General features: G+C 42.9%; 9 non-coding genes across 9 annotated transcripts; 1 reads left to right on the top strand and 8 right to left on the bottom strand.

Moving 5' to 3' along the window:
• Window positions 1-760: 760 nt before the first annotated feature.
• Window positions 761-833, bottom strand: trnam-cau (transfer RNA methionine (anticodon CAU)). The gene has a single exon. It is a non-coding gene; the product is annotated as a tRNA-Met (tRNA).
• A 2,065-nt stretch (window positions 834-2,898) lies between these two features.
• trnam-cau (transfer RNA methionine (anticodon CAU)) lies at window positions 2,899-2,971 on the bottom strand. The gene has a single exon. It is a non-coding gene; the product is annotated as a tRNA-Met (tRNA).
• A 2,065-nt stretch (window positions 2,972-5,036) lies between these two features.
• On the bottom strand, window positions 5,037-5,109 carry trnam-cau (transfer RNA methionine (anticodon CAU)). Its single transcript has one exon. It is a non-coding gene; the product is annotated as a tRNA-Met (tRNA).
• Window positions 5,110-7,174: 2,065 nt separating this feature from the next.
• Window positions 7,175-7,247, bottom strand: trnam-cau (transfer RNA methionine (anticodon CAU)). Its single transcript has one exon. It is a non-coding gene; the product is annotated as a tRNA-Met (tRNA).
• A 2,065-nt stretch (window positions 7,248-9,312) lies between these two features.
• trnam-cau (transfer RNA methionine (anticodon CAU)) lies at window positions 9,313-9,385 on the bottom strand. Its single transcript has one exon. It is a non-coding gene; the product is annotated as a tRNA-Met (tRNA).
• Window positions 9,386-11,163: 1,778 nt separating this feature from the next.
• Window positions 11,164-11,236, bottom strand: trnam-cau (transfer RNA methionine (anticodon CAU)). The gene has a single exon. It is a non-coding gene; the product is annotated as a tRNA-Met (tRNA).
• A 7,394-nt stretch (window positions 11,237-18,630) lies between these two features.
• On the bottom strand, window positions 18,631-18,704 carry trnai-aau (transfer RNA isoleucine (anticodon AAU)). Its single transcript has one exon. It is a non-coding gene; the product is annotated as a tRNA-Ile (tRNA).
• Window positions 18,705-19,063: 359 nt separating this feature from the next.
• On the top strand, window positions 19,064-19,135 carry trnaw-cca (transfer RNA tryptophan (anticodon CCA)). The gene has a single exon. It is a non-coding gene; the product is annotated as a tRNA-Trp (tRNA).
• A 1,155-nt stretch (window positions 19,136-20,290) lies between these two features.
• On the bottom strand, window positions 20,291-20,362 carry trnap-agg (transfer RNA proline (anticodon AGG)). Its single transcript has one exon. It is a non-coding gene; the product is annotated as a tRNA-Pro (tRNA).
• Between the last annotated feature and the right edge of the window lie 2,976 nt (window positions 20,363-23,338).

Below are 23,338 nucleotides of genomic sequence, written 5' to 3'. Positions count from 1 at the left end.
ATAGGACAAATTAGCTAGCAAGTGCAAGCTAAATTGCCATAAATGTTTAATGCTTTTCGACCTGTCCCCAAATTAATGTCACTGGTTCAGAGTTTGTTTTGATATTTTAACCTGCGTGTCGTGATCGCGTTTGGTGTAGGGGGACAAAATAAATGTATGCACGATGGCGCACGCGCACAGCCGGTTTGGGTTCCGTGTTAGGCATGCTGCAAGGAGGCATGAGGACTGCAGATGTGGCCAGGGAAATAAATTGTAATGTCCGTACCGTGAGACGCCTAAGACAGCGCTACAGGGAGACAGGACGGACAGCTGATTGTCCTCGCAGTGGCAGACCACGTGTAACAACACCTGCACAGGATCGGTACATCCGAACATCACACCTGCGGGACAGGTACAGGATGGCAACAACAACTGCCCGAGTTACACCAGGAACGCACATATATCAGTATCAGTAAGTTTTGTCCCCCCAAAAATTGTAATCAGATGAAGAAAAAGCCATATCGGTCATGCTCGATGAGATATAACTAGTTGGTGGGCAAAAACAGTCATCAAAACAGACATTGCATATGTCTGTACTTTACTATGAAAATGTCAATGGGTCACACAGACTGAGGATCAAGGTAATAGATTCTGCTTACTAATGCAGTTCTCTCCTACGGAATTGCCTAGGCCGTAGGGCTAAGGGATGGGAGTTGTTTTGGGATAGGGCATGTGTAATACAATCTTGCAAAAGCTAAAAAGAGGTACATGAAAAAGCCAATGCCCCCTGTGAGGATCGAACTCACGACCTTCAGATTATGAGACTGACGCGCTACCTACTGCGCTAAGGAGGCTTATATCAAAGTTAAAAACACAGAGTTTGAAAGGACGTTCCTGATTGGTGAATTTGGTCATATCAATATGATTAGGTAATATGATTGGGCAGTACAGACAATCTCCGTATTTGCCCCTTGTGATGAAATGTCTATTATAGTTTAGACTACGGCAAGAATACTCAAATACTGTTTGAGAAGGTCCGGTAACACAGATTTCCTAGGTGACAAAGGGCTGTATGGATATTGTCATTTATCAGAGCAGTAAAAAAAACAAACACCTCGTGACCCAAGCAACATGCGCCACGTCTATTTCTATGGCCACAAGTACTGTTCATGACACGAACTGTTCACACCCCTCTTGTTGGCAGAGAGAATTTAGCAAATTTAAAGCTCATTTCCTGCAATTCTACACATTTGTTCATGTGATACTCGAGTGACTCAAACATTACAACAAAATCAATGGGCTAAAACACCTACCTAAAAAACATTAGCTGACATGGGCTACTTGATCCAACTGTCATAAATGGCTCTCCAATCCATGACAACAGGAAGCAGCAACAGTATCAATTTCAACTAATGATTTAGGAATATAAATGATACATTTCCAACAGGATTCTACTAACTCAGGTAAAAACACTGTTTCCCATGCTTGTTCAATGAACCATAAACAATTAATGAACATGCACCTGTGGAGCGGTCGTTAAGACACTAACAGCTTACAGACGGTAGGCAATTAAGGTCACAGTTATGAAAACTTAGGACACTAAAGAGGTCTTTCTACTGACTCTGAAAAACACCAAAAGAAATATGCCCAGGGTTCCTGCTCACATATGTGAACGTGCCTTATACCCTGACTACACCGCTCGCGTTGCAAAATACATTTAGGAATCTATGTTATTCAATTATTGCACCCACACTGCTTGCACGCGTCAACGAGCGTCTGCGTTGCCAAGGGCTAAAATAGAAGTCATTCCTATTTCTGACGCAGATCGCGCTGCAAGTCCTGCCTCTCCCATCTCCTCATTGGTTTATAGAAGTAGGTACCCACGTGCGATCTCCTCATTGGTTATACCCATGTGGGCGATTGAAAAACGAACTGTTGCCGGATGTCGTGGTAATACGATGAAAGTTTAGATGCCAATCACCATATAAGTTAAACGATGAAAAGGCCTGGAAGGAGGAGAGATGACTAGAAACGATTCGGTTTACCGTTTTTATGTGTAGATTAATTGTTGGAGTAGAGGAACTTGTGCATTTCAGGTAAAATAACAACCTAATGTTTATATCCCAGGACAAATTAGCTAGCAACAGCAAGCTAGCTAAATAGGACAAATTAGCTAGCAAGTGCAAGCTAAATTGCCATAAATGTTTAATGCTTTTCGACCTGTCCCCAAATTAATGTCACTGGTTCAGAGTTTGTTTTGATATTTTAACCTGCGTGTCGTGATCGCGTTTGGTGTAGGGGGACAAAATAAATGTATGCACGATGGCGCACGCGCACAGCCGGTTTGGGTTCCGTGTTAGGCATGCTGCAAGGAGGCATGAGGACTGCAGATGTGGCCAGGGAAATAAATTGTAATGTCCGTACCGTGAGACGCCTAAGACAGCGCTACAGGGAGACAGGACGGACAGCTGATTGTCCTCGCAGTGGCAGACCACGTGTAACAACACCTGCACAGGATCGGTACATCCGAACATCACACCTGCGGGACAGGTACAGGATGGCAACAACAACTGCCCGAGTTACACCAGGAACGCACATATATCAGTATCAGTAAGTTTTGTCCCCCCAAAAATTGTAATCAGATGAAGAAAAAGCCATATCGGTCAGGCTCGATGAGATATAACTAGTTGGTGGGCAAAAACAGTCATCAAAACAGACATTGCATATGTCTGTACTTTACTATGAAAATGTCAATGGGTCACACAGACTGAGGATCAAGGTAATAGATTCTGCTTACTAATGCAGTTCTCTCCTACGGAATTGCCTAGGCCGTAGGGCTAAGGGATGGGAGTTGTTTTGGGATAGGGCATGTGTAATACAATCTTGCAAAAGCTAAAAAGAGGTACATGAAAAAGCCAATGCCCCCTGTGAGGATCGAACTCACGACCTTCAGATTATGAGACTGACGCGCTACCTACTGCGCTAAGGAGGCTTATATCAAAGTTAAAAACACAGAGTTTGAAAGGACGTTCCTGATTGGTGAATTTGGTCATATCAATATGATTAGGTAATATGATTGGGCAGTACAGACAATCTCCGTATTTGCCCCTTGTGATGAAATGTCTATTATAGTTTAGACTACGGCAAGAATACTCAAATACTGTTTGAGAAGGTCCGGTAACACAGATTTCCTAGGTGACAAAGGGCTGTATGGATATTGTCATTTATCAGAGCAGTAAAAAAAACAAACACCTCGTGACCCAAGCAACATGCGCCACGTCTATTTCTATGGCCACAAGTACTGTTCATGACACGAACTGTTCACACCCCTCTTGTTGGCAGAGAGAATTTAGCAAATTTAAAGCTCATTTCCTGCAATTCTACACATTTGTTCATGTGATACTCGAGTGACTCAAACATTACAACAAAATCAATGGGCTAAAACACCTACCTAAAAAACATTAGCTGACATGGGCTACTTGATCCAACTGTCATAAATGGCTCTCCAATCCATGACAACAGGAAGCAGCAACAGTATCAATTTCAACTAATGATTTAGGAATATAAATGATACATTTCCAACAGGATTCTACTAACTCAGGTAAAAACACTGTTTCCCATGCTTGTTCAATGAACCATAAACAATTAATGAACATGCACCTGTGGAGCGGTCGTTAAGACACTAACAGCTTACAGACGGTAGGCAATTAAGGTCACAGTTATGAAAACTTAGGACACTAAAGAGGTCTTTCTACTGACTCTGAAAAACACCAAAAGAAATATGCCCAGGGTTCCTGCTCACATATGTGAACGTGCCTTATACCCTGACTACACCGCTCGCGTTGCAAAATACATTTAGGAATCTATGTTATTCAATTATTGCACCCACACTGCTTGCACGCGTCAACGAGCGTCTGCGTTGCCAAGGGCTAAAATAGAAGTCATTCCTATTTCTGACGCAGATCGCGCTGCAAGTCCTGCCTCTCCCATCTCCTCATTGGTTTATAGAAGTAGGTACCCACGTGCGATCTCCTCATTGGTTATACCCATGTGGGCGATTGAAAAACGAACTGTTGCCGGATGTCGTGGTAATACGATGAAAGTTTAGATGCCAATCACCATATAAGTTAAACGATGAAAAGGCCTGGAAGGAGGAGAGATGACTAGAAACGATTCGGTTTACCGTTTTTATGTGTAGATTAATTGTTGGAGTAGAGGAACTTGTGCATTTCAGGTAAAATAACAACCTAATGTTTATATCCCAGGACAAATTAGCTAGCAACAGCAAGCTAGCTAAATAGGACAAATTAGCTAGCAAGTGCAAGCTAAATTGCCATAAATGTTTAATGCTTTTCGACCTGTCCCCAAATTAATGTCACTGGTTCAGAGTTTGTTTTGATATTTTAACCTGCGTGTCGTGATCGCGTTTGGTGTAGGGGGACAAAATAAATGTATGCACGATGGCGCACGCGCACAGCCGGTTTGGGTTCCGTGTTAGGCATGCTGCAAGGAGGCATGAGGACTGCAGATGTGGCCAGGGAAATAAATTGTAATGTCCGTACCGTGAGACGCCTAAGACAGCGCTACAGGGAGACAGGACGGACAGCTGATTGTCCTCGCAGTGGCAGACCACGTGTAACAACACCTGCACAGGATCGGTACATCCGAACATCACACCTGCGGGACAGGTACAGGATGGCAACAACAACTGCCCGAGTTACACCAGGAACGCACATATATCAGTATCAGTAAGTTTTGTCCCCCCAAAAATTGTAATCAGATGAAGAAAAAGCCATATCGGTCAGGCTCGATGAGATATAACTAGTTGGTGGGCAAAAACAGTCATCAAAACAGACATTGCATATGTCTGTACTTTACTATGAAAATGTCAATGGGTCACACAGACTGAGGATCAAGGTAATAGATTCTGCTTACTAATGCAGTTCTCTCCTACGGAATTGCCTAGGCCGTAGGGCTAAGGGATGGGAGTTGTTTTGGGATAGGGCATGTGTAATACAATCTTGCAAAAGCTAAAAAGAGGTACATGAAAAAGCCAATGCCCCCTGTGAGGATCGAACTCACGACCTTCAGATTATGAGACTGACGCGCTACCTACTGCGCTAAGGAGGCTTATATCAAAGTTAAAAACACAGAGTTTGAAAGGACGTTCCTGATTGGTGAATTTGGTCATATCAATATGATTAGGTAATATGATTGGGCAGTACAGACAATCTCCGTATTTGCCCCTTGTGATGAAATGTCTATTATAGTTTAGACTACGGCAAGAATACTCAAATACTGTTTGAGAAGGTCCGGTAACACAGATTTCCTAGGTGACAAAGGGCTGTATGGATATTGTCATTTATCAGAGCAGTAAAAAAAACAAACACCTCGTGACCCAAGCAACATGCGCCACGTCTATTTCTATGGCCACAAGTACTGTTCATGACACGAACTGTTCACACCCCTCTTGTTGGCAGAGAGAATTTAGCAAATTTAAAGCTCATTTCCTGCAATTCTACACATTTGTTCATGTGATACTCGAGTGACTCAAACATTACAACAAAATCAATGGGCTAAAACACCTACCTAAAAAACATTAGCTGACATGGGCTACTTGATCCAACTGTCATAAATGGCTCTCCAATCCATGACAACAGGAAGCAGCAACAGTATCAATTTCAACTAATGATTTAGGAATATAAATGATACATTTCCAACAGGATTCTACTAACTCAGGTAAAAACACTGTTTCCCATGCTTGTTCAATGAACCATAAACAATTAATGAACATGCACCTGTGGAGCGGTCGTTAAGACACTAACAGCTTACAGACGGTAGGCAATTAAGGTCACAGTTATGAAAACTTAGGACACTAAAGAGGTCTTTCTACTGACTCTGAAAAACACCAAAAGAAATATGCCCAGGGTTCCTGCTCACATATGTGAACGTGCCTTATACCCTGACTACACCGCTCGCGTTGCAAAATACATTTAGGAATCTATGTTATTCAATTATTGCACCCACACTGCTTGCACGCGTCAACGAGCGTCTGCGTTGCCAAGGGCTAAAATAGAAGTCATTCCTATTTCTGACGCAGATCGCGCTGCAAGTCCTGCCTCTCCCATCTCCTCATTGGTTTATAGAAGTAGGTACCCACGTGCGATCTCCTCATTGGTTATACCCATGTGGGCGATTGAAAAACGAACTGTTGCCGGATGTCGTGGTAATACGATGAAAGTTTAGATGCCAATCACCATATAAGTTAAACGATGAAAAGGCCTGGAAGGAGGAGAGATGACTAGAAACGATTCGGTTTACCGTTTTTATGTGTAGATTAATTGTTGGAGTAGAGGAACTTGTGCATTTCAGGTAAAATAACAACCTAATGTTTATATCCCAGGACAAATTAGCTAGCAACAGCAAGCTAGCTAAATAGGACAAATTAGCTAGCAAGTGCAAGCTAAATTGCCATAAATGTTTAATGCTTTTCGACCTGTCCCCAAATTAATGTCACTGGTTCAGAGTTTGTTTTGATATTTTAACCTGCGTGTCGTGATCGCGTTTGGTGTAGGGGGACAAAATAAATGTATGCACGATGGCGCACGCGCACAGCCGGTTTGGGTTCCGTGTTAGGCATGCTGCAAGGAGGCATGAGGACTGCAGATGTGGCCAGGGAAATAAATTGTAATGTCCGTACCGTGAGACGCCTAAGACAGCGCTACAGGGAGACAGGACGGACAGCTGATTGTCCTCGCAGTGGCAGACCACGTGTAACAACACCTGCACAGGATCGGTACATCCGAACATCACACCTGCGGGACAGGTACAGGATGGCAACAACAACTGCCCGAGTTACACCAGGAACGCACATATATCAGTATCAGTAAGTTTTGTCCCCCCAAAAATTGTAATCAGATGAAGAAAAAGCCATATCGGTCAGGCTCGATGAGATATAACTAGTTGGTGGGCAAAAACAGTCATCAAAACAGACATTGCATATGTCTGTACTTTACTATGAAAATGTCAATGGGTCACACAGACTGAGGATCAAGGTAATAGATTCTGCTTACTAATGCAGTTCTCTCCTACGGAATTGCCTAGGCCGTAGGGCTAAGGGATGGGAGTTGTTTTGGGATAGGGCATGTGTAATACAATCTTGCAAAAGCTAAAAAGAGGTACATGAAAAAGCCAATGCCCCCTGTGAGGATCGAACTCACGACCTTCAGATTATGAGACTGACGCGCTACCTACTGCGCTAAGGAGGCTTATATCAAAGTTAAAAACACAGAGTTTGAAAGGACGTTCCTGATTGGTGAATTTGGTCATATCAATATGATTAGGTAATATGATTGGGCAGTACAGACAATCTCCGTATTTGCCCCTTGTGATGAAATGTCTATTATAGTTTAGACTACGGCAAGAATACTCAAATACTGTTTGAGAAGGTCCGGTAACACAGATTTCCTAGGTGACAAAGGGCTGTATGGATATTGTCATTTATCAGAGCAGTAAAAAAAAAAAACACCTCGTGACCCAAGCAACATGCGCCACGTCTATTTCTATGGCCACAAGTACTGTTCATGACACGAACTGTTCACACCCCTCTTGTTGGCAGAGAGAATTTAGCAAATTTAAAGCTCATTTCCTGCAATTCTACACATTTGTTCATGTGATACTCGAGTGACTCAAACATTACAACAAAATCAATGGGCTAAAACACCTACCTAAAAAACATTAGCTGACATGGGCTACTTGATCCAACTGTCATAAATGGCTCTCCAATCCATGACAACAGGAAGCAGCAACAGTATCAATTTCAACTAATGATTTAGGAATATAAATGATACATTTCCAACAGGATTCTACTAACTCAGGTAAAAACACTGTTTCCCATGCTTGTTCAATGAACCATAAACAATTAATGAACATGCACCTGTGGAGCGGTCGTTAAGACACTAACAGCTTACAGACGGTAGGCAATTAAGGTCACAGTTATGAAAACTTAGGACACTAAAGAGGTCTTTCTACTGACTCTGAAAAACACCAAAAGAAATATGCCCAGGGTTCCTGCTCACATATGTGAACGTGCCTTATACCCTGACTACACCGCTCGCGTTGCAAAATACATTTAGGAATCTATGTTATTCAATTATTGCACCCACACTGCTTGCACGCGTCAACGAGCGTCTGCGTTGCCAAGGGCTAAAATAGAAGTCATTCCTATTTCTGACGCAGATCGCGCTGCAAGTCCTGCCTCTCCCATCTCCTCATTGGTTTATAGAAGTAGGTACCCACGTGCGATCTCCTCATTGGTTATACCCATGTGGGCGATTGAAAAACGAACTGTTGCCGGATGTCGTGGTAATACGATGAAAGTTTAGATGCCAATCACCATATAAGTTAAACGATGAAAAGGCCTGGAAGGAGGAGAGATGACTAGAAACGATTCGGTTTACCGTTTTTATGTGTAGATTAATTGTTGGAGTAGAGGAACTTGTGCATTTCAGGTAAAATAACAACCTAATGTTTATATCCCAGGACAAATTAGCTAGCAACAGCAAGCTAGCTAAATAGGACAAATTAGCTAGCAAGTGCAAGCTAAATTGCCATAAATGTTTAATGCTTTTCGACCTGTCCCCAAATTAATGTCACTGGTTCAGAGTTTGTTTTGATATTTTAACCTGCGTGTCGTGATCGCGTTTGGTGTAGGGGGACAAAATAAATGTATGCACGATGGCGCACGCGCACAGCCGGTTTGGGTTCCGTGTTAGGCATGCTGCAAGGAGGCATGAGGACTGCAGATGTGGCCAGGGAAATAAATTGTAATGTCCGTACCGTGAGACGCCTAAGACAGCGCTACAGGGAGACAGGACGGACAGCTGATTGTCCTCGCAGTGGCAGACCACGTGTAACAACACCTGCACAGGATCGGTACATCCGAACATCACACCTGCGGGACAGGTACAGGATGGCAACAACAACTGCCCGAGTTACACCAGGAACGCACATATATCAGTATCAGTAAGTTTTGTCCCCCCAAAAATTGTAATCAGATGAAGAAAAAGCCATATCGGTCAGGCTCGATGAGATATAACTAGTTGGTGGGCAAAAACAGTCATCAAAACAGACATTGCATATGTCTGTACTTTACTATGAAAATGTCAATGGGTCACACAGACTGAGGATCAAGGTAATAGATTCTGCTTACTAATGCAGTTCTCTCCTACGGAATTGCCTAGGCCGTAGGGCTAAGGGATGGGAGTTGTTTTGGGATAGGGCATGTGTAATACAATCTTGCAAAAGCTAAAAAGAGGTACATGAAAAAGCCAATGCCCCCTGTGAGGATCGAACTCACGACCTTCAGATTATGAGACTGACGCGCTACCTACTGCGCTAAGGAGGCTTATATCAAAGTTAAAAACACAGAGTTTGAAAGGACGTTCCTGATTGGTGAATTTGGTCATATCAATATGATTAGGTAATATGATTGGGCAGTACAGACAATCTCCGTATTTGCCCCTTGTGATGAAATGTCTATTATAGTTTAGACTACGGCAAGAATACTCAAATACTGTTTGAGAAGGTCCGGTAACACAGATTTCCTAGGTGACAAAGGGCTGTATGGATATTGTCATTTATCAGAGCAGTAAAAAAAAAAAACACCTCGTGACCCAAGCAACATGCGCCACGTCTATTTCTATGGCCACAAGTACTGTTCATGACACGAACTGTTCACACCCCTCTTGTTGGCAGAGAGAATTTAGCAAATTTAAAGCTCATTTCCTGCAATTCTACACATTTGTTCATGTGATACTCGAGTGACTCAAACATTACAACAAAATCAATGGGCTAAAACACCTACCTAAAAAACATTAGCTGACATGGGCTACTTGATCCAACTGTCATAAATGGCTCTCCAATCCATGACAACAGGAAGCAGCAACAGTATCAATTTCAACTAATGATTTAGGAATATAAATGATACATTTCCAACAGGATTCTACTAACTCAGGTAAAAACACTGTTTCCCATGCTTGTTCAATGAACCATAAACAATTAATGAACATGCACCTGTGGAGCGGTCGTTAAGACACTAACAGCTTACAGACGGTAGGCAATTAAGGTCACAGTTATGAAAACTTAGGACACTAAAGAGGTCTTTCTACTGACTCTGAAAAACACCAAAAGAAATATGCCCAGGGTTCCTGCTCACATATGTGAACGTGCCTTATACCCTGACTACACCGCTCGCGTTGCAAAATACATTTAGGAATCTATGTTATTCAATTATTGCACCCACACTGCTTGCACGCGTCAACGAGCGTCTGCGTTGCCAAGGGCTAAAATAGAAGTCATTCCTATTTCTGACGCAGATCGCGCTGCAAGTCCTGCCTCTCCCATCTCCTCATTGGTTTATAGAAGTAGGTACCCACGTGCGATCTCCTCATTGGTTATACCCATGTGGGCGATTGAAAAACGAACTGTTGCCGGATGTCGTGGTAATACGATGAAAGTTTAGATGCCAATCACCATATAAGTTAAACGATGAAAAGGCCTGGAAGGAGGAGAGATGACTAGAAACGATTCGGTTTACCGTTTTTATGTGTAGATTAATTGTTGGAGTAGAGGAACTTGTGCATTTCAGGTAAAATAACAACCTAATGTTTATATCCCAGGACAAATTAGCTAGCAACAGCAAGCTAGCTAAATAGGACAAATTAGCTAGCAAGTGCAAGCTAAATTGCCATAAATGTTTAATGCTTTTCGACCTGTCCCCAAATTAATGTCACTGGTTCAGAGTTTGTTTTGATATTTTAACCTGCGTGTCGTGATCGCGTTTGGTGTAGGGGGACAAAATAAATGTATGCACGATGGCGCACGCGCACAGCCGGTTTGGGTTCCGTGTTAGGCATGCTGCAAGGAGGCATGAGGACTGCAGATGTGGCCAGGGAAATAAATTGTAATGTCCGTACCGTGAGACGCCTAAGACAGCGCTACAGGGAGACAGGACGGACAGCTGATTGTCCTCGCAGTGGCAGACCACGTGTAACAACACCTGCACAGGATCGGTACATCCGAACATCACACCTGCGGGACAGGTACAGGATGGCAGTTGTTTTGGGATAGGGCATGTGTAATACAATCTTGCAAAAGCTAAAAAGAGGTACATGAAAAAGCCAATGCCCCCTGTGAGGATCGAACTCACGACCTTCAGATTATGAGACTGACGCGCTACCTACTGCGCTAAGGAGGCATATATCAAAGGTAAAAACACTGAGTTTGAAAAGACGTTCCTGATTGGTCAAATTACTATTTGAGAAGGTCCGGTAACACAGATTTCCTAGGTGACAAAGTATGGATATTGTCATTTATCAGCGCAGTAACAAACCCCCACCTCGCAACCCATGCGACCCCCCCCCCACCCCCACCCCCTCAGCAACATGCTCCACATCTATTTCTATGGCCACAAGTACTGTTCATGACACAAACTGTTCACACCCCTCTTGTTGGTGGAGAGAATTTAGCAGATTTAAAGCTCATTTCCTGCAATTCTATACATTTTGCCATGTGTTCATGTCATATCTGAGTGACTCAAACATTACAACAAAGTCAATGGGCTAAAACACCGACTTAAAAAACATTAGCTGACAGTTGATCCAACTGTCGTAAATGGCTCGTAAATGGTTTGCAATGACTGACACAACAAGAGGAAAACTACTGATGCACTACCAAATTTAGAAACTGTGCATTCTACTATTACAACTTTCCAGAATAAGCTTAAAGCCCAACTGAGTTCCCGCGGTCCGTATTGACCCCTCTCTGGGTCCGGATGTGGACCGCAGTCCGCCAATTGTGTATGGCTGTACTAAGATTTCTGATTATCTAAATGATTAAACAATTTTACAGTACATTAGGTCCTAGGATACACATTTCCAAATACAAGTCAGCAAGGGACACAGTCATTTGACAATTACATGCTATGGTAAATTATGCTGTATCATAATGGATTAATAAGCAAAACCTCAGCAACTTTCCTGATTTAGACCTCCACCACCACAAAGCAGAAAACCCTTGTAAGTAAACATCCAATAGATATGTCTGAACCCTATAACATGAGGTCTGACAAAAGTTGATCCTAAAAATTAGTTGAGGGCCATCCTTGGTTAGGTTATTCAATGTGTGGGCCTATCTCACCAGTTTGCAGACAGCTAAGCCACATTTGCTTGGTCACACACACTCTTTTAATGTATAAGGCCGCCACCTGACCAAAGCCCCTGATAAACCTCCAGTAGTAGTTGGCAAACCCTAAGAACCGCTGCACCTCCTTTACCGTGGTGGGAGTCGGCCAATTACGCACGGCTGCAATGTGGTCACTCTCCATCTCCACCCCTGAAGTGGAAATGCGATACCCTAGGAAGGAGATGGACTGTTGGAAGAACAGGCATTTCTCAGCCTTGACGTACAGGTCATGCTCCAACAGGCGACCAAGCACTCTGCGCACCAGGGACACATGCTCTGCACGTGTAGCGGAGTATATCAGAATGTCATCAATATACACCACTACACCCTGCCCGTTCAGGTCCCTGAAAATCTTGTCTACAAAGGCTTGGAAGACTTTCATCAACCCGTACGGCATGACGAGGTACTCATAGTGCCCAGAGGTGGTACTGAAAGCCATCTTCCACTCGTCTCCCTCTCGGATACGCACCAGGTTGTAAGCGCTCCTGAGATCTAGTTTAGTGAAGAAGCGCGCCCTGTGCATTGACTCTATCGCTGTGGCTATGAGCGGTAGCGGGTAACTATACCTCACAGTGATCTGATTCAGACCCCGATAGTCAATACACGGGCGTAGACCCCCCTCCTTCTTCTTCATAAAAAAGAAACTCGAGGAGGCGGGTGAAGTGGAGGACCGAATGAACCCCTGACGCAGGGATTCGGAGACATATGTTTCCACAGCCTCCATCTCCGCCTGTGAGAGGGGATACACGTGACTCCTGGGAAGTGCAGCGTCTACCAGGAGGTCTATCCCACAATCGCCCCGTCGATGAGGTGGTAATTGAGTCGCCTTCTTTTTGGAGAAGGCGAGAGCCAAATCGGCATATTCAGGGGGAATGCGCACGGTGGAGACCTGGTCTGGACTTTCCACCATTGTAGCACCAACGGAAAAGCCTAAACACCTACCTGAGCACTCCCGCGACCACCCCATGAGAGCCCTCTGTGGCCAAGAAACAGTGGGGTTATGACAAGCTAACCAGGGTAGGCCTAGCACCACGGGAAACGCAGGAGAGTCAATGAGGAAGAGACTAATTCTCTCCGTATGACCCCCCTGCGTCACCATGCCCAAAGGCGTGGTGACCTCCCTAATCAACCCTGACCCTAATGGTCGACTATCTAAGGCGTGAACGGGGAAGGGCACATCCACGGGAACAATGGGGGTCCCTAAACTATGAGCTAACGCTCTATCAATGAAATTCCCAGCCGCGCCTGAATCTACGAGCGCCTTATGCTGGGAATGTGGGGAAAACTTAGGAAAAGTGACAGACACAAACATATGTGCGGCAGAGGGCTCTGGGTGAGAATGGTGCCGGCTCACATGGGGTAACGCCAGAGCGCCCTGCCTGCTGCCTCGATTCCCAGAGGAACCAACCCGGCACCGACCGGCAGTGTGACCTCTGCGGCCACAGATGGTGCACGAGCGGGAACCCCCTCCGGTCTCCCTGCACACCACCCCTCCCAGTTCCATGGGTATCGGAGAGGGGGTGCGGGAGGATGGAACCACCAGACCCTGATCTGGACGTCCACGAGTAGCCAGCAGGTTGTCCAGCCGGATGGATAGGTCCACCAGCTGGTTGAACGTGAGGGTGGTGTCTCTGCAGGCCAGCTCCCGACGGACGTCCTCGTGCAGACTGCAACGGTAATGGTCGATCAGGGCCCTGTTGTTCCATCCCGCGCCGGCAGCCAGGGTCCTAAACTCCAGGGCGAACTCCTGGACGCTCCTCGTCTCTTGCCTCAGATGGAAGAGGCACTCACCCGCTGCTCTACCCTCGGGCGGGTGGTCGAAGACTGCCCGGAAACGGCGAGTGAACTCCTCAAACTGGTCCAACGCCACATCTCCCTCTCTCCACATGGCGTTGGCCCACTCCAGGGCTTTCCCGGTGAGGCACGAGACGAGGGCGGACACCCTCTCATGACCCGATGGAGCTGGGTGGACGGTGGCTAGGTAGAGGTCTAACTGTAACAAGAACCCCTGGCAGTTCGCAGCACTCCCGTCGTACTCCTGGGGCAAGGAGAGACGAATCCCACTGGGTTCAGGCGGGAAAGGGGCGGTCAGGGGAGACCCCGGCTGTGCTGGTGGAGGTGCTGGAAGAACCCCTGTCTCTCCCAGCGGTCCATTGTCTGGACAACGCAGTCCATAGTGGTGCCAAGATGGTGTAGTATTGCTGCAGTATTGGTGGATGCTCCTGGACGCGCTCCTCCACTCCTATGGCCGGGGTACCGTCTCCTGCTGACTCCATAGAAAGGTTGGAGATTCTGTAAGGGGTGTTTAGCTGGCGGCAGAGAAGTCAGACGCAGGAGAGAAATAACTGTGTTTCCAACAGCGCAGTTTATTACAAAAAAACCACCGGAAAACATAATAATAAAAATCAATGGGTAAACATAACCCGACGCACACCAGTACAGACATACACATACACTTACATTAAACAATCTCCGACAAGGACATGAGGGGAAACAGAGGGTTAAATACACAACGTGTAATTGATGGGATTGGAACCAGGTGTGAAGGAAGACAAGACAAAACCAATGGAAAATGAAAAATGGATCAGTGATGGCTAGAAGGTCGGTGACGTCGACCGCCGAACACCGCCCGAACAAGGAGAGGGATCGACTTCGGCGGAAGTCGTGACAACATAGCTGATGTTTTGGTGGTGTCTGAGGTATAACTGCATTGGATCTGTCAAATCAGTAAGCAGCATCTCTTGATCATTGTCACAAAACTACACCCGTCTTACTCGCGTTACAAGTTCAGAAGGAGAAAGTGTAGGTTATATAGAAATAAAGACGCTCAAATTCAAAATCATTCAACTAAATAATGAAGATTTCTATCAGCCTAATCGAGGTGTAGATTACATCTCAAATTCCAGTGTTCTAACTTGTAAACAGGGCTGCATGAGATTTCTGTTAATGCAACTCTGTTTCTTCCAATGTCAATGTCCGCTTTAGGTATAATGCCAGGAGCCGCTTGTGAATTTGACAGCTCTAACACAGTTCCACCTCAGACACCGCCAAAACAACCGCTATGTGGACGTTGGCTAAAGCGGATGTGATTGAATAGAGCCCCAAGTGAGGGAGAGTGTGCATGTGTGTATACATGCATGTGATAATTACCTGTATCAGCTGTCGTGGCCGGTGTAGCAGGTGCAGGGGCAGATGACTGCAGCTGTGAAGACTGTGGTTGAGCTAATAGGGGTGTCAGATCTAAAAGATAGAGGAACAATTTTCTTAAGTTAAAATAATTATACAACAAAACTGAGTGAGTGTGTGTGTATACGTGTGTTTGATAAATACCTGGACAACGCCACACTGCTTCAGGTCTACAAGCCTCTGGAAGTTCCAGCATGCCACTCCAGGCCTGGAACAGCTTGGTGGAAAGACCTGTCATCCACCGAGCAGGTTGGCAGATCTGAAAAATAGGCACAATATCATTTTAATGACAAAGCCTTGACTACACACTAACCTAAACAGAACAAACTATGGGAGATGCTCAGTAGCACATAGAGCCATGACTACATGGAACTCTATTCCACATCAAGTAACTCATGCAAGCAGTAAAATTCGATTTAAAAAAACAGATAAAAATACACCTTATGGAACAGCGGGGACTGTGAAGAGACATGCATATGCATATGTACATACACGTACACAAGGATTTTGTGTTGTAGATATGTGGTAGTAGAGTAGTGGCCTGAGGGCACATACTTAATGTGTTGTGAATGTATTGCAATGTTTTTTAAATTGTATAACTGCCTTCATTTTGCTGGACCCGAGGAAGAGTAACTGCTGTCTTGGCAGCAGCTAATGAGGATCCATAATAAATACAATACAACAAATGAATTAAGTGTGTGTGTGTTATTATGACTTAGAAGTGTCAAGCTGACCACATCCTTGTAGTAGGACATTCAGTGATTAGCTTGGGAAAAATGACTATCAACAGTAGTAAAAAGGAGATCAAATATTCAGATCTGGATTGACAACTAGGCTAAATCATGTGAAGTTACAAACCTCTAGGGTTTAGTCTACACTCAAGTTAAATAAAGGATGCAGGGCATGAGCTCTAGGACCATGCCTCAGGACTACCTGGCCTGACAACTCCTGCCTGTCCCTGTCTCCAGTCCACCTACAGTTGAAGTCGGAAATTTACATACACCTTAGCCAAATACATTTAAACTCAGTTTTTCACAATTCCTGACATTTAATCTGAGTAACAATTCCCTGTCTTAGGTCAGTTAGAATCACCACTTTATTTTAAGAATGTCAAATCTCAGAATAATAGTAGAGAGAATTATTTATTTCAGCTTTTATTTCTTTCATCACATTCCCAGTGGGTCAGAAATTTCACATACACTCAATTAGTACTTGGTAGCATTGCCTTTAAATTGTTTAACTTGGGTCAAACGTTTCGGGTAGCCTTCCACAAGCTTCCCACAATAAGTTGGGTGAATTTTGGGCCATTCCTCCTGACAGAGCTGGTGTAACTGAGTCAGGTTTGTAGGCCTCCTTGCTCGCACACACTTTTTTAGTTCTGCCCACAAATGTTCTATATGATTGAGGTCAGGGCTTTGTGATGGCCACTCCAATACCTTGACTTTGTTGTCCTTAAGCCATTTTGCCACAACTTTGGAAGTATGCTTGGGGTCAATGTCCATTTAGAAGACCCATTTGTGACCAAGCTTTAACTTCCTGACTGATGTCTTGAGATGTTGCTTCAATATATCCAAATAGTTTTCCTTCCTCATGTCATCTGTTTTGTGAAGTGCACCAGTCCCTCTTGCAGCAAAGCACCCCCACAACATGATGCTGCAACCCCCGTGTTTCACGGTTGGGATGGTGTTCTTCGGCTTGCAAGCGTCCCACTTTTTCCTCCAAACATAACGATGGTCATTATGACCAACCAGGTCTATTTTTGTTTCATCAGACCAGAGGATGTTTCTCCAAAAAGTACGATCTTTGTCCCCATGTGCAGTTGCAAACCGTAGTCTGGCTTTTTGTGGTGGTTTTGGAGCAGTGGCTGCTTCCTTGCTGAGCGGCCTTTCAGGTTACATCGATATAGGACTCATTTAACTGTGGATATAGATACTTTTGTACCTGTTTCCTCCAGCATCTTCACAAGGTCCTTTGCTGTTGTTCTGGGATTGATTTGCACTTTTCGCACCAAAGTACATTAATCTCTAGGAGACAGATAAAAACCTGTTAAGGATCTGCCCCTTTTTTTCAATTTTCGCCTAAAATGGCATACCCAAATCTAACTGCCTGTAGCTCAGGTATTGAAGCAAGGATATGCTTATTCTTGATACGATTTGAAAGGAAACACTTTGAAGTTTGTGAAATGTGAACTGTATGTAGGAGAATATATCACAAAAGATCTGGTATAAGAAAATACAAAGAAAAACCAACCATTTTTTTGTATTTTCTTTGTACCATCATCTTTGAAATGCAAGAGAAAGGCCATAATGTATTATTCCAGCCCAGACTCAATTTAGATTTTGGCCACTAGATGGCAGCAGTGTATGTGCAAAGTTTTAGACTGATCAAATGAACCATTGCATTTCTGTTCAAAATGTTGTTTCAAGACTGCCCAAATGTGCCTAATTGGTTTATTAATAACTTTTTAAGTTCATAACTGTGCACTCTCCTCAAACAATAGCATGGTATTCTTTCACTGTAATAGCTACTGTAAATTGGACAGTGCAGTTAGATTAACAAGAATTTAAGCTTTCTGCCAATATCAGATATGTCTATGTCCTAGGAAATGTTCTTGTTACTTACAAACTCATGCTAATCGCATTAGCCTACGTTAGTTCAAGCATCCCATGGGAGACCCACCGATCCTGAAGAAGCAAATTTTAAGCAAATGTTTACTCCTGACTTATTTAGGCTTGCCATAACAAAGGGGTTGAAATCTTATTGACTCAAGCGTTTTCAGCTTTTCATTTTTAATTAATTTGGAAAAACATAATTCCACTTTGACATTATGGGGTATTGTGTGTAGGGCAACGACAAAAACATCTATATTTCATCAATTTTAAATTCATGCTGTAACACAACCAACTATGGAAAAAGTCAAGAGGTGTGAATACCTTCTGAAGGCACTGTATGTTGTAGCGAATTTTCAAAGATGCATTATGATGCATTACAAGCTCAAAACATTTATTTAACCAAAATTACAATTACGACAATAACTGTGGCCATTTGCATGACAATTAATCATTACCCAAAATGCAATAATCAGCAAAGCCCTAGTGGGATGTATTTTAAGGCATGATTTGAGTAAATCTTTGTTGCTTTTAGCATTTAATGACACATACAGCGCATACAGTACCAAATAAACTAAAGGCTCAACTAGTGATACATGAAAGGAAAAGTTAGTGGCCAGTACGGGTATCGAACCCGCGACCTTCGCGTTATTAGCACGACGCTCTAACCAACTGAGCTAACCGGCCATACGGCTCAGTTCAAAATGTAATCGATTTGAACATTTCCAACGTCATAGCTAATTTTAGAGTTTTATGCTATGGACACACAATCCTAGTGAGTTTGTTTGCCCACTGCACGGTTTATATACATGGTTGAGGATTAAATTCAGCAACCTCTCTCATTGCCAACTATTTGATCCTTAATGAGTGGAACACTGTAGTTGCTCCAAGTAAGCTATAATGGAATATTGCTGGAGCAAAACAGCCCAGCATTTTTCCTTCTTGTTTGTAGTCTGCCACCATTCACTGTACAGTGATAGCAAACTGGACGTGGCATAAAAATGCATAGCACAGTCAAATACATGAACATCCACCCTGTGGTTTTAGACCTCGTGGCGCAACGGTAGCGCGTCTGACTCCAGATCAGAAGGTTGCGTGTTCAAATCACGTCGGGGTCAAACCTTTTTCTCTCTGTGATCAATGAAATTACATCGGATTACATGATATTGGCACTGGTGTTGTTTGTCTCGGGCAGGCAAACTGCGCCAATATATCCTCCAAACACCGGCTTTGCGGGCATTATAACTTTTTTTTACAACGGAATTCAACATATTCAAATAATGATTGTCATATTTACACAAAAAATGTTATTTTGATTAATTTACTCATACTATTTCATCTATCCACATGCTAACACAATAACTTAAAACTGAAGCTGGAAAGACTCCAAACTAGCTGCACTTCGTTTCGTTTGACTTTTTTTTCAATTGACGTTTCTTTGTATATATCCATAAAAATGATGCCAGCTGATACATGACTTCGACTGGCTGAGAAACGCTGCCTGCATCTCTCTCTCGTCCGGACTCCCGACCCCTACACGTCCATTACTATGGGACAGTTGGAGATTGAATTTGAATATTGAAACAATGTTGCAAATGTCAGAGAGACAGACTGCAAGGTTTATACAAATCTCTGCTGTTGAAAACTAAATGTTAGTCTAACAGAAATGTGAGATAATGTCCAGATGCTTTTTATAGTGGAGATGAAGTTTATAACTTCCCTGCCTGGGCGAATGAGACAGTAGGTTGCGCAGTCAGATAGAGCAGAGTGAATAAGAATGTTAACATCATAGATTTAGCCGGTGGTAATTTGTGGAATAGAGACCGGCTGGAATGTGCTTTTAACCAATCAGCATTCAGGATTAGACCAACCCGTTGTATAAAAATGAAATAAACAATAATCTTGCCACATTTGCTCTAAACTATTTACCAAAACTAGAATCAGAGTATGATATTAATTGAAATTACCTGGTTTAACATAATCTCATTGTAAATTATTCTAAACCTTTGCCCTAAACTGACAGAAACGAAAGCGAACAACAAATTAGGACAACATATTTGCATTTTTAACAACCTCATTTGTTTGTGTATTCTGCTTTCACCTGTGTGTGCAATTGGTGTGTAATCACCTCGATGTAATTACAAGGTCCTAAAACCATCTGAATCTCAATTTAGTTTGATAATTTCTGCCATATTATGTCTGAAATAAAATGACATGTAGGCTATATGTTTTGGCTAAAATTATAAAAGAAAGAGTGATAAGTATAAAATTAAGGGCTCGTCCGGGATTTGAACCCGGGACCTCTCGCACCCTAAGCGAGAATCATACCCCTAGACCAACGAGCCACGATAAATGCTGCAGGAATTATGTGATTTTCTTCGTAGTCTAACAACAAACTGCCTCCAATTATGTTGGTTACGCAACATCTAAAGTGTTGGTCCCAGCTGAAGTAAAAGATCACAGAATTTTTCAATGCGCAGAAAATTATTATTTCTCTCACATCTGGTGCACATTTTTTTTTCTTCACATCCGTTAGTATTTCTCCTTTGCCAAGAGAATCCATCCACCTGACAGGTATGGCATATCAAGAAGCTCATTAAACAGCATGATCATTACACAGGTGCACCTTGTGCTGGAAACAATAAAAGGCCACTCTAAAATGTGCAGGAATGTCCCCCAGTGCTGTTGCCAGACAACTACATGTTATTTTCTTTACTATAAGCCGACTAAGGTCGTTTTAGCGAATTTGGCAGTACCACGTGTAACCACACCAGCTCAGGACCTCCACATCCAGCTTCTTCACCTGCGGGATCGTCTGAGACCAGTCACTCTGACAGCTGATGAAACTGAGGAGTATTCGTCTGTAATAAAACCCTTTCCTGGGAAAAACGAATTTTGATCGGCTTGGGTCTGGCTCCTCAGTGGGTAGGCCTGAGTCCCAAGTGTTGGCCTATGCTCTCCCTGGCCCACGCATGGCTCCACCCAGTGATGTGAAATGCATAGATTAGGGCCTAATGAAATTATTTAAATTGAATGATTTCCTTATATGAACTGTAACTCAGTAAAATCGGCGAATTTATTGCATGTTGCGTTTAGATTTGTGTTCAGTATAGCTACTGAACAAATATTCACCATAAAACTGAAGTAACAGAGAAGGTAACGAGCCCCAGTCAGGGTTCGCTCTATATCTTGAATGTAAAAGGACTAATTTCGTGCACTTCTCCACTAGGATGAAATATATTTGCTCTTGGATCGATAACCATACAGCGCTCTGATCCGTAGGCTACTTTCCTCCGGTGTAGTTTTTCCTCCGTAGCAAGTTCAAATGCAACTTTAACTTCAAGCAACATATTAGGAAATGTAGCTGACTACATTATTTCTATGATAAACATTATAAATATGATGGCCATGCATCGTTTTTGCAACAACAACAACAAAAATACATTGCTTTTTCATCGTAAACTAATTTACTTAGCTATGTGTGTGGCTGCTTGCCAAATGGCGTTTGACTTCTGTTGTCTTCTGATGAAAAATATTTTGTGCCGAAAGTGTTGCACTAATGTATTTTGTGTGAAGAAAAACTAGTTGCACGCCCCTTGTCACACAATTGACGCAAAAACCCACTGCTAACTTTCTATATAAAACGTATTGTAGTTGAAATGGTTTAAAACACAGTTTATGGATTTTATTTTGAAAATTCAGATTCCTGGACGATAATGTGCCCCTGTTAAATATGTAACGTCAGTGCTATCTAAACAACAAATGTGTTTTTTCTTTCATTTAACCTTTATTTAACTAGGCAAGGCAGTTAAGAACACATTCGTTTTTACAATGACGCTGGGCCAATTGCGCGCCACCCTATGGTACTCCAATCACAATCACAGCAGGGTGTGATACAGCCTGGATGATCGTGCAGTAAAATTAGAACAATAATTATTCCGAATTGCACGTGATCAACAATGTTTCTGAACAGACATCAACATACCATGGAATCGTTGTTAGCTAAACAGCAATGGACACCCCAGCCCACTAAGTAATGCATCATCAGACGCACCTTTACTTTTAACCAAGTAAATTAGACTTCAGTTTTCAGCGTTGGGCCAGTAACCGAAAGGTTGCTGTATCAATTCCCGGAGCTGACAAGGTAAAAATCTGCCGTCCTGCCCCTGAGTAAGGCAGTTAACCCACTGTTCCCCTGGAGCCGAAGACGTCGATTATGGCAGCCCCCGCGCCTATTTGATTCCGAGGGGTTGGGTTAAATGCGGAAGACACATTTTAAATTGAATGCATTCAGTTGTACAACTGAGTAGGTATTCCCCTATTTGTTATTACACTATATATCATGTGTAGCTAGCATACTAGGCTTTGATTGGGTATATGTCGTTTTGACAGCACATGCAACTCTAGCAAGCTAACGTTAGCTAGTTAAGTTAGCTTGTTAGAACGCGTTTCAACGATGGGAAGCTATCTATTGACCCACTTGTTATTCATTACGTTGACATACACGGGGTACGTCGTGATATGTATATGTGTTGTTAGTTACTGCTAACTGTTGTCAACTTAATATTTGTGTTTACTTGTTGTATTCCTTACCGTCGCCCAATGTTAACAACAGCTCTCGTGTCGATCTCAACTGTCAAATTATGGAGCGCTAGCGAGCTAAGCAGTTATCGCGCTTTAGTTTATAATATTGACCACTAGATGTCTCTGTGACACCACACATAGTATCTCGTTTGTTACTATCTTTGATACGTATATTTGGCCTCAGCCAAGTATTCCATAATGTAAGAACGTTTATATATATTTTTAGCATTGTAGCCCATCAGCAATCATTCATATTTATCGTTGAATTTACTAAGTTTTAGTTCACAATATCATGACACGGTAAAGTTAAACTATAACAGGTAATTCATCTGTAAATGTAATCAGAGACGAAGAGAGGAACTCTGATGTGTATCAAATGAAATTGTATTTGTCACATGCTTCGTTAACAACAGGTGTAGACTAACAGTGAAATGCTTACTTACGGGCCCTTCCCAACAATGCAGAGAGGGAAAAAAAGAGAAATATGTGCATGGGTACGAGGTAACTGAGCTAAATATGTACATGGTAAATAATAAACAGTAGCAGCAGCGTATGTGATGAGTCAAAATAGTTTGTGCAAAAAGGGCCAATGCATGGATTGTATCATTTTATGTATGCATGATGTTTACAATGATGTACTTAATCAGATGTAATTCTGTAACTTATACAATATTTGGTCAGAATAAGACTAACATAAGATGTTATTCAGTCATAGTTTAGTCTACACGTACAGAAAT

This window comes from Salmo salar, chromosome 03 (genome assembly GCF_965601325.2).
Source record: "Salmo salar chromosome 03, fSalSal1, whole genome shotgun sequence".
Taxonomy (NCBI): domain Eukaryota; kingdom Metazoa; phylum Chordata; class Actinopteri; order Salmoniformes; family Salmonidae; genus Salmo; species Salmo salar.
This window is presented reverse-complemented; position numbering and strand designations above follow the sequence as displayed.